Below are 11,661 nucleotides of genomic sequence, written 5' to 3'. Positions count from 1 at the left end.
ACTCTGGCATGGCAGTTGAGAATTCTGCCACTGAGCCACCGTTGCACTGCCCTTGGGTTGTCTTTGTTTTAAGTTTACTTATAATTAATTTATAATAAAATAGAGAATTTTATGAATATATATATATACATACAGATAAATATACATGAACAATTTAAATGTGGAAATGCTAATGTCAGTAGACTATATTTGCGATTGTGTGGTATTGCTAGTATAATTTCCTTGTGATTTTCTGTGTATTTTAAAGGGTCAGGAAAAAAATACATTCATTTGAGAAGATTCTTCAGTTTTATGGATATATCATGATCTGTTTAGTCATCACTTATTGATGAATACTGAGCTAGTTTCTAGTTCCCAACTCAAACCCTCAGAGACAAGGGTAAAATTCACTTTAGTAAAGTACATTATCAAGAAATGTTGCATCCCCTCATTTTTTACATTTCACGTTCAACCTCCCATGTTGCCAAAAGTTAAGAAAGGCAGATACTTGCTCTAAGACCTGTTCTTTTCACTTGCATTCTGTGAAGTTCTTGGCTTGTTCAAACTGCTGACAGTGTGATGATTACAGGGATGAGGGCACACTGGTCATGAAAATGCTTTTATATCAAGGATTCAGCAAACATATTTACTTCCTGGAGCACATGATGCTTCCAGAGGCAGGACGGAGCCTTCAATGAATCCCTTACTCCTGGAAGTGAGTCCAGAAGGATAACCAGTGCCCACAAGGCAGAGTAAAATTGTCCATTTAGGGTCCAACATGGATTATCCTTCCTGAATTATTCTTGTTCCAGAGTATGATGTTCTCATTGTCCATCATTCTTTAAATCATTAAAGAATTTGTAGCTTTCTTTTTCTCACTTATGAAATGTCTTGAAGGTTTTTTTAAATCAGTACAAATAGCTTCAACTCATTTTCTTTTAACTGTTACATAGTGTTTTAGTTTGTTAATGCTGCTGGAGATGCAATCTGGGTTGGCTTCTTTATTTATTTAATTTTGGCATGGACAGTCTCCAGAAATCAAAGGAAAAGGAAGTTTGGCCCAGCATTGTGGGAAGGACATTTTAAAGCTGAGCTCCTGGTGAGCTTGGCAGCATGTGGAACAGTACAGAAATTATTTCTCATTGAAGGGTGGTGGGGGTGCTGGAGGGTCCTCTTCCTGAGCATCTGGATTCAGAAGAGATTGTGCATCTAACTGAAAATCTGTAGATGACGGAGTTCATCCCAAAGCCCTGAGATGTCTACATGCTGCTGGTGAGTTGGTCAAGCAGATGATATGGCTCCCAAGCTGATTGGCTACAGGTCTGTGTCAGTGTGTCTGGCCTGCTCCAATGTCCCTTTGGGAGGTTGCCATTCTGTAATCAGAAGCAGAAGCTCCTCATCCCATCATCACATAGTGTAAGATATGTCAGACTCCTGGACTTTTTCAGGCTCAGGATAAGGCTGAGAAGAGTCCTTTAACTGCAGTGCTTCCCTGCCCATGTCCTCATTGTGATCCTGGCATTTTCCTTGGTATTGGGGACAGAAAGTTGTCTGCATATCTGAGATGCTCCTTGCCAGAGTTGGTGGAATTGGCAAGTGAGTCATAGGGGCCATGGTGGGTGTCAGAGTTCTCCCCTCCTTGCACAGTCTGTGTGGCTGAACCATCATGATACATGGTTCCCACTTCCACAGACCCCCCTGGGGGCCAAGGAACAAAGGACACATGCATTGGTGGAAGAGCAAAGAAAAATATTTGGTTCTTACAGAAGGAATTTGGGGGAAGAAAATGATGAATGGTACATAGGAGAGTGGACAGGTTGATTTGGTGCTGCTGAAGAGTCAAATCTGACCTTTCACTTGGACTGTCTCCCAAGGAATTTGTGGATTCCCTTTTGCTCTTCTCTGAATGCTGATCATGTCCATTCAGAATGCTTTTTTGAATTCTGAATGGACATGATGGTGCCTGTCGGTTTAGTCAGTTCTTCTCTGGTGGCAATACCAGGGACTTGGTTCCCATCAAAAGATTGGCCCTGGATACTTGTTTGAGATCTCATGATGGGTTTTAGGGGTCTTCTGACTTCTTGAGGAGTGCAAGGCTGAGGCTTGCCCCATTTTGGGTTTTGATCTTTTCATAAGAAGCATACAAACCTCAGTCTTCTCTGTTTCTTTCTGTAGTTTTCAAACCAAATCTGAATGTTATACTCTAGAATGCCTATTTCTTCGGCAAGTTGTTCCCTGGCAGCTCTGTCAGGGTAAGGGTTTTTCTGAAACTATGTTTGGACGGTAACCAGTTGGCTCTTATAAACAGCCTTGCATTTCTGGTTTTGTCTTTGTACTGTGCCATTTGAAGTGCTGTTCAAATCCATACTGGGAAGAGTCACCTGGATTCCACAAGGATTAGTGGTCAACTTAGGTTAGCTTTTATAAAAGGAATTTATTGTTACAAGTTTATAATTCTAAGGCCATGAAAATGTTCAACTAAGGCATCAAGAAAAAAATACCTTGACCAAGAAAGGTTGATGTCTGTCACATTGGATGGCACATGGCTGGCATCTGCTGGTCCTTGATCCCGGTTCCATTGCCTTTAGCCTCTGATTCCAGTGGCTTCCTATCAAAGAGTTTGTGGATCATGATTTAGGTGCTCTGGGGCAAAGCTTTCACTTTCATCTCTTAGCTTAGCATCTCAGGGAAAGTCACATGGTGATGTCTGCTTGGCTCTTATTCTTTTCTAGCTTCTGTTGGCTGTCTCAGTTCCTGGCACCTCCAGGGGCTTCTGCATTTCCAAATGTCCTATCTCTGAAACAACTGTGTTTTCTCCAAAATGTCTCCTCTTTTATGTTATTTTTTGGGGGGTGCATGGTCTGGGGATTGAACTCAGGTCTCCCGCATGGAAGGTGAGCATTCTACCACTGAACGACCCATGCATCCTGGCTCCCCTTTTAAAGGACTCCAGTAAACTAATCAAGACCCATTTGGAATGGGCGGAGCCACACCTCCATCCAATTAAAAGGTCACATCCACAGTTGGGTTGTCACATCTCCATGGAAGTAATCTAATAAAAAAAGATCCCTCCACTATATTAAATCAGGATTAAAGAACACGGCTTTTTGGGGTATGCAAGTTTCAAACTGGCACACATATATTTCATAGGACAGAAAACTACAGCCAGCTCCCTATTAATGGACATTTAAGTTGATTCGTATTTTTCACTCTTGCCAAATATGCTTCAGGGAACATTTTGGTCCATGCACACATACAGGGGGTTCTCTGGGGAGACACTCAGGGTATTCACATGCAAAATTTTAATAATGTCACCAAATTGCCCCCACCCCCCAAAGTTCTGACCTTGGATTATGCTATTGCATGAGCTTTCTAGGAATTGCTCATGTCCTTGCCCCGTTATCTCCTGGACATTATGATACCCTCCTCTATTCACTTGAGAGTCACTGATTTGTACTTCAGTATAAGTGTAATCATTGTGTTTTCTCGGCCAGAGAAATCTACATTTAAAGGTTTACTTCTAATTGCAGAATAAAGCATGTTGTTTTCTGTTGAACTAATTTCAGGCATCAGCGAGCAAGTAAGGGAGGGTTTTTGGGGTGTGCAAGCTTTTCACTGCCCCTGAAATTACGGTATCGCTGCTGCTGGCTCCTGTGTGGCACACAGAAGTCCCTGCTTTCTTTACCCTGGACCCTACAAGAATGGGAAGACATGGAGACATAGTCTTGGTTCTTAGGTTCTTAGGGTTGTGGTGGATCTGGTGTAACTCAGGCTCTGATACCTGTGTGGGATCCAAGGAATACCTGAGATGCCTAGGAGGATGGGGTCAGTCACACACCAGGTGTGGGGCCATAGGCTGAGGCCATCTGGAGAAGAGGAAGGAGAGAGGGCACAGGGCTGGCCATGCAGGAAGCAGGCCAGGACCAAGATGCCAGCACTGGGGAGTGTCCGTCCTTGTGGGGTTCTGGCCATGCATTCAGAGCGGCATGGCTGGCTAAGGGGTTCTAGAGTTGTGCCTGTGGGTGGTGGAGGGGGTGGGGCAAGTCTGTAGAATAAACCAGGATTCCTAGAAATCTCACAGCCACTCTGAGAGACAGATCTTAGCAGATGGGAAAACAGGTTCAGAGATGGTAAAAAGTTCTAGCTGGGCAGAGTCATGACTTGCTTTCATACAAATTATGCTTGGGAGCGTGACAGGGAGACATGTTCATTCCCAGGAAGGGATGGGTGCTGCAGTTGTCCGTCCATCCATTTGTCCGTCCATCCATTTGTCTGTCATGTTGGATTGTGAAGTTTCTGAGGGCAAGGCCTGTGCCCAACATGTAAACTTGGGATGTGTTTGTCAGTGGCTGATTGAGTGAGGAAGGAGCAGAACAGCTTCCCAACTGCGAGGCAGGTGAAGGGGTGTCCTATGTGAGGGGGAGTCACCCTCCTCCTGGAAAAGCTCGTCCTGAAGCTCTTCTCGGGGAGATGGTGCCACTCGGTGGGGCGGTGGGGGGACCCTCATGCCTTTGCCTCTGAGAAGGGTGACCAGTGTTCCAGGTGTGGGAGAAGGAGGGGAGGAGAGGAGATGCTGCTAAGAGACCAGAGGATGGAGGAATAGGGAGGTGGGGGAGAGGAGTGGCACTGCAGCCTTGAGGGCTGAGGACCCAAAATCTCTTTTCCCCAGTTTGGTAGGAATTGGTCCTGGAGTTGCGTCAACAGCTCCTCCCCCTCTTTCCTGCCCCCACCAGCTGTCACCCACCTCAGCGTATCTAGAGCCTACTATGGGCCCACACATCCTCACTCCCAGACACCTATTGCCAGGATGCAGTTTATAGATGAGGAAATCGAGGCTCAGAGGGTAAGGAACATTCTGGAAATTGCACCGATAATAGTAGACTGTGTATCTTTTCAACCTTCTTCCCGCCTAACTGTGGAGTTTTAGAATTTTCTGAAGATCCAATACTGATTCCTGGGGTCCTAGAGAAAAGGGACGGCTTTGGATGGAGCAGTGACTGTGGCCTGACCACGATAACAGAAGGGGTCACCACAGGGAAGTGAGCCTGGGCTGATTTCGGACCTGGGCTCTAAGTCAATGTATAGCCTCATGCCTGTGGCGCTCTGAATAAATGACAGGACTAAATTTTCTGCTACAAGTCCCTAGTACATGCATTTACTTCTAGAAAAGAAAACTTGCTTTGGCTCAGGATGGGACCCCAAAGACAAGACATTAGGGAGTCCCCTGCAGAACTAGAGAATAATGATGTTCCTGAGCTCACCTCAGCTTCCCATCTCAGGCCCACAGGACACGGGGTCAGAGCACCATCCACTCCTAGGCACCAAGAGAAAATAAGTTCAACTGGGCCAACTCTGCTACACACACCCGTGTGTGTGTGTGTGAACACTATTGTTAGAGAAGTTGTAGGTTTTTAGAAAAATCATGCATGAAATACAGAGTTCCCATATATAACATATAATAGATGTTAATCTATTATTAACATCTTGCATTAGTGTGGGACATCTGTTACAATGTTTTTTCTCATCTTGACCAAAACCCTGCAAGATGTTATCATTTCTCCCATTTTTTCCCATTTTGAGAAAATTGAGGTTTAGAGAGTAATGTGTTTGAAGTGATACAGTTAATAAGTGGAGGAGCCAAATCTGGTTGGCTCTGAGTCTGAATTTTACCCACCAAACCTTGCAGTTTCATCAAAGTCGTATTGTTTCTTTATGCCTTTAGAATAATCCCAAACTTTACATAAATGCTAGGGGTAGTGGAAGGAAGAGAACTAACATTTGTTCTCTGCTATGCACTTTTCACATATTTTTCATTTTTCCAGACAATAACCTTGTGAAATAGATTATGGACCCACTTCATTATAAAATTGTTTCCAATGGAAAAATGGTTAGTAGTCAGGGAGAGTCAGATTTGAACCACACAGTTATTTTTAAAATGCACATTTCAATAACCAAGGTGATTTTTTAAGAGTGGTAAAGTTAACAGATTAGAACATTAGTAGGGAAATTCTGAATAATGTTTTAAAGCTTACAGTTAATAGTATAATTATAAGAATGTGCTTCTATCAATGTAACAAATACACCACACCAGTATAAGTTGTTCACGATAGGGTGGTATATGGGAACCCTGTATTTGATGCATGATTGTTCTGTAACGAACGACTTTTCTAATAAAAAATAAATAAGTAAATAAATTAATAGAATTCTTGCCCCCCCCCAAAGAAGTATTGTATGTGTCTGTGCCGGTTTGAAAGGATGTATGTACCCTAGAAAAGCCATGTTTTAATCCTAATCCCATTTTGTAAAGGCAGCTCTTTCTTCTAATCCCTATTCAGTACTGCATGCTGGAAACTTTGATTAGATCATCTCCATGGAGATGTGACTCAATCAGATGTGGGTATTAAACTTGATTAGATGGAGACATGACTCCACCCACTTGCGTGGATCTTGATTAGTTTACTGGAATCCTATGAAAGAGGAAACATTTTGGAGATTCAGAGAGAGCAGAGAAGGACTACAGAATGCCACAGAACCATGAAGCAGAGAGTCCACTGGCCAGTGACTTTTGGGAATGAAGGAAAACACCTCCTGGGGAGCTGAAAAGAAAGCTAGCAGATGACGCCATGTTTGCCATGTGCCCTTCCATCCGAGAGAGAAACCCTGATCGTGTTAGCCATGTGCCTTTCCACTTGAGAGAGAAACCCTGAACTTCATTGGCCTTCTTGAATCAAGGTATCTTTCCCTGGATGCCTTAGATTGGACATTTCTATAGGCTTGCTTTAATTGGGACATTTCCATGGCCTAAAAACTGCTAACTTGCAATTTATTAAATACTCCTTTTTAAAAATTTCTGATACATTGCATTCTGGCAGCTAACAAACTAGAACAGCATCTAAGGCCAAGAGGGATTTTTAAGGATTAAGGACATAGAGAAAATTCAAGCAGGGCCACATCAAACCAGCTCAGGGATCCTGTGAACAATAACAACAAAAACAAGGATTCAATCACCCGGACATGAAAGGCTGAAATTGAGGGCTTGCCAGTGAGCAGTGCCAGGGCCATGGTGGGGCAGGGCCTTCTAGGTCAACTAAATCCAGGAGTGGAAGGAAATAGAAGATGCCCAGGAACCTCAGGTGGGCCTTGGCTCCCAGGACCTCCCCACCTTTTCTTGGGTTCTGAATCCTAACCTCATCTCCTTTGTCCCCTGTGCGGTCCCAGGCCTGCCCCATGTTCAGCTCTTTCTGGTGCTGGACCTAGGGTCCCAAGAGATGCTGCAGGTCTGATGAGTGAGCAAGAGGACCTGGCTGGCACCACTCGGCCAGGGGATGAGTAGACAGTGGCCCCACAGCCCCAGGCACAGCTCCAGTGGGCAGCCAGTATGGCCCAAGACTCCAGTTCCCTCTCTTTGCATTTTATAACAAATGGGTGAAAAAGAGTTGGAAAAAACTAACATAGCCCAGAGAAGAGAGGTTCTCAAATTTGAGAGCTCCTGTCTAACATTAAAGATTTGACTATTTTTATGGACACATGCATTGTACAGGATGGTTTAGGACTAATTGTCAAATTAGGGCTAATTGGTAGGGATTCTACCCAAACTATCTCTCCATCCTCTCTTGGACTAGTTTCTAGGGTAAGGAATGGGGAGTTAATGTTTACTGGTGCAGAGTTTCTGTTGGAGAACTACGGAAAACTTTTGGTAATGGCAGCACAACATTGTGATTTGTAATTAATAGCACTGAATTACATATTTATGTTATATTTATACTTATAATGATATAATATGGGTAAAGGGGAACTGTTAGGTTGTATGTGCTACTACAATAAAAATTTAAAAACATCAACACCCATAGGACTGTATAATACAGTTAAAAATATACTTACGCTAATGTAAACCAAGGACTACAGGTACAATTATACAATATAAAATTATAATAAAAAGAAATAATAAATAAATAAAAAATAAAATAAATAATAGAAAATTTAAAAAAGTGAACTATAGTTTCACAAACTTTAACAAATGTACCATAGTAATGCAAGGTGTTAATAATGGGGGGGGGATATATTGGAACCCTGTATTCTCTAGTGATTTTTCTGTAAATTTACAGCTTCTCAAATAAAAAAATTATATTAAAAGACAACAAGCAAAAAATTAAAACCTAAATCCAAGAAGTCCTAGAACCCCCAACAACTGCAGTTTACAGCCCCTAACATAAGAGAAAATCCTGTCGGATGGGCAGATAGCTCCTTGGAAAGTGGTCTGCAAATTCCTAAACTGCCCACCCCATAGATTTTTCCCTTATGCCCTTGACATAATTCTCACCTTGATGACCTCATAACAGTAATAGACTTAGATATAAACTATGGGCCCTAAGAACACATTTCTTATTATCCATTTTATGTGATGAAAACTGCTGCAAGTCTGTTGTTCTCTGGCCTCAATTTCCTTTCTAGTAGCCACTGCCTACTTGACAATTTGGCCTGAGGCTCACAGCAAGCTTTACCTGCCAAAAAGATCCGGGTCTCTAAGTGAGTCTTAGAACCCAGGTGCTGGGGAGACAGGGGAGAAGTAGCTCTTCAGAACAGCTTGCCATCTCCTTTGATTTTAGGCTTTTGGGTGATTCCTCTCTTTGATGCTTGTTCTGTAGGAGTTCCAACTGAAAAAAAGCAAAACCCTCAACCCTCTTGCCCTCTACCCTCAAGATAATGGATCAAATGGGGCAGAAGTGGCTGCCAGCTACACCAACAATATCAAATTTTGCTTTCAACTGATCAGAAAACAGAATGTCTCAGAAGAGAAGGCACTCATTTATCACATTTCCCCAGAATATCTGCACTGGACTGGGCTGGTGAGCAAAGCTCACGGTGGGGAAAGGACAAGTTGAAGAAAACCCAGCATACCTTGTGGAAGCTTGGATTCTTCTGCTTTTTCCACCTGACCATTCATCTCCTTTGGTTCCATAAGATTACAGCAGAGGCAGGATGCATTCCAAAGGGGAGCTACATGGTAGACAGCAGGTCCTGAAATGGTGCATAGAGCAGCCTGGCAAATAACTCCTAAACATGTCACAGCAGAAGGGCACAGTGGTTGCAGCTAGTACCGTATACTCCAAGAACAGGTGGAGACCCTACTTTCTCTCTACCAACTGTGTTTACCTGCTGTCTTCTCTTGTTCTTCATTTTGGGTAGAGAACACACGCTTACTGATTGATGTATGTGTTGGTCCCTGTCTGTCTCTTTACTGTTTCTTTCTTTCTTTTTTTTTTTTTTTAACATGGGCAGGCACCGGGGATCGAACCCGGGTCCTCTGGCATGGCAGGCAAGCATTCTTGCCTGCTGAGCCACCGTGGCCCACCCTTTACTGTTTCTTTTAATTAAAAAAATGTTTTTATTGAGAAATCTCCACACACATATAGTCCGACCATATTATATAATTAATAGCTCACAATATCATCACATAGCTGTGTACTCTTCATCATGATTGTCTTTAGAACATTTGCATCATTCTACAAAAAAGGAAGAAAAAGAAAAAAAAAGAACTCATACATCCCATACCCCTTACCCCTCCCTTCCTCTCATTGACCCAGAGTATTTCAATCTACCCAATTTTTACCCTTTATCCCCCTATTATTTATTTATTTTTTATCCTTATTACTATTTTTTTACTCATCTGTCCATACCCTGGATAAAAGAAACATCAAACAGAGGTTTTCACAATCACGCAGTCATCTTGTAAAAGCTATAGAGTTGTATGGTCTTCATCAAGAATCAAGGTTACTGGAACACAGTTCAGCCATTTCAGGTATTTCCCTCTAGCCACTCCAATACACCATAAACTAAAAAGGGATATCTATATAATGCATAAGAATAACCTCTAGGATACCCTCCTAACTCTGTTTGAAACCTCTCAGCCACTGAGATTTTGTTTTGTCTCATTTCTCTCTTCCCCCTTTTGGTCAAGAAGGCTTTCTCATCTCCATGATGCCAGATCTCAGCTCATCCTGGGAGTCATGTCCTATGTAGGGTGGGGAGAGCAGTGAGTTCATCTACCAAGCTGGCTTAGAGAGAGGTCACATCTGAGCAACAAAAAAAGGTTCTCTGGGGGGTGACTCTTGGGCATAATTATCTGTAGGTTTAGTTTCTCCTTTGCAGGACTATGTTTCATAATAGGATTGAACCGCAAGTTTGAGGGTGCAGCCTCTTGAATTGTTTACCCCTACCACTTGCAAGAATATCAAGAATTCCCCAGATGGGGAAGTTAAATATTTTTCCTTTTCTCCAAGGGGACTTTGCAACTATTTTTTTATTCTCTGCCCAAATTACTCTGGGAAATATCAGGGCATTACACCAATCTTGTAGAAACCAATAAGATCTCATGCCCTATTCAAGATTCCATGTAATTATAAGTACTTGGAATCTCAGGTAGAACATGAGATTTTGTTGGTTGGTCCAGAGTGATGCCCCGATGAATCCCAGAGTGATTTGATCAGTGACTGGAAAAGTATTTGTAAGCCCCCTTAGGGGAATGGTGAGAGCGAGGAGAAATTCAACTTCCCCAAGTTGAATTCTTGATATTCTCACAAGCAGTGTGGACAACCAAAGCTATAGGCTGAGCCCCCAGTCTTGGGGTTTGTTCACATGAAACTTAACCCCACAAAGGATAGGTCAAGTCTACTTAAAATTTAAGCCTAAGAGTCACCCCCAAGAGAGCCTCTTTTGTTGCTCAGATGTGGCCTCTCTCTCCAGCAGTCTCATGGGACATGACTCCCAGGGATGTGGACCTTCCTGGCAATGTGGGACAGAAATCCTGAATGAGCTGAGGCTCAGCATCAAGGGACTGAGAAAAACCCTAGAATGAGCTGAGAATTAACATCAAGGGATTGAGAGAACCTTCTCGAACAAAGGGGAAAGAGTGAAATGAGACTAAGTGTCAATGGCTGAGAGATTCCAAACAGAGCCTAGAGGTTATCTTGGAGGTTATTCTTATGCATTAAGTAGATATCACCTTGTTGTTCAAGATGTAGTGGAGAGGCTGGAGGGAACTGCCTGAAAATGTAGAGCTGTGTTCCAGTAGCCATGTTTCTTGATGATAATTGAACAATGATATAGCTTTCACAATGAGACTCTGTGAATGTGAAAACCTTGTGTCTGATGCTCCTTTTAGCTACTATATTAACAGAAGAGTAGAACATATAGAATAAAAATAAATAATAGGGAGGAACAAATGTTAAAATTAATTTAGTTTGAAATGCTAGTGGTAAATGAAAGCGAGAGGTAAGGGGTATGGTATGTATAATCTGTTTTTTCTCTATTATCGTTTTATTTCTTTTTCTGTTGTCTTTTTATTCTTTTTCTAAATTGATGCAAATGTTCTAAGAAATGATGAATTGCAACTATGTGATGATATTAAGAATTACTGATTTATATGTAGAATGGAATGATATCTTAATGTTTTGTTTGCTAAATTTTTTTAATTAATAAAAAAAGTTAAAATAAAAAGATTCCATGTAATTATTGTGTTCAAGTAAACTGACCACATAAGTTAAATTAGATAATGTGCTACCAAAAATATAAATTTTGTACCAAATAAACAGCTCTTCCTTTGGTCTCACACAGAGGTTGAAGTTTGAAAATATGGGTCATATCATCCTTTACCCAGTATTCTGATAATACCTTAGTCCTATC

The 11,661-nt window shown here is 42.0% G+C and overlaps 1 pseudogene; it reads right to left on the bottom strand.

The window, feature by feature from the left end:
* Positions 1-1,293: 1,293 nt before the first annotated feature.
* Positions 1,294-2,345, bottom strand: LOC143675709 (double homeobox protein B-like; annotated as a pseudogene).
* Between the last annotated feature and the right edge of the window lie 9,316 nt (positions 2,346-11,661).

This window comes from Tamandua tetradactyla, chromosome 3 (assembly GCF_023851605.1).
Source record: "Tamandua tetradactyla isolate mTamTet1 chromosome 3, mTamTet1.pri, whole genome shotgun sequence".
Lineage (NCBI taxonomy): Eukaryota > Metazoa > Chordata > Mammalia > Pilosa > Myrmecophagidae > Tamandua > Tamandua tetradactyla.
Note: the sequence above shows the minus strand (reverse complement) of the source record. Positions and strands in the feature narration are given on the sequence as shown.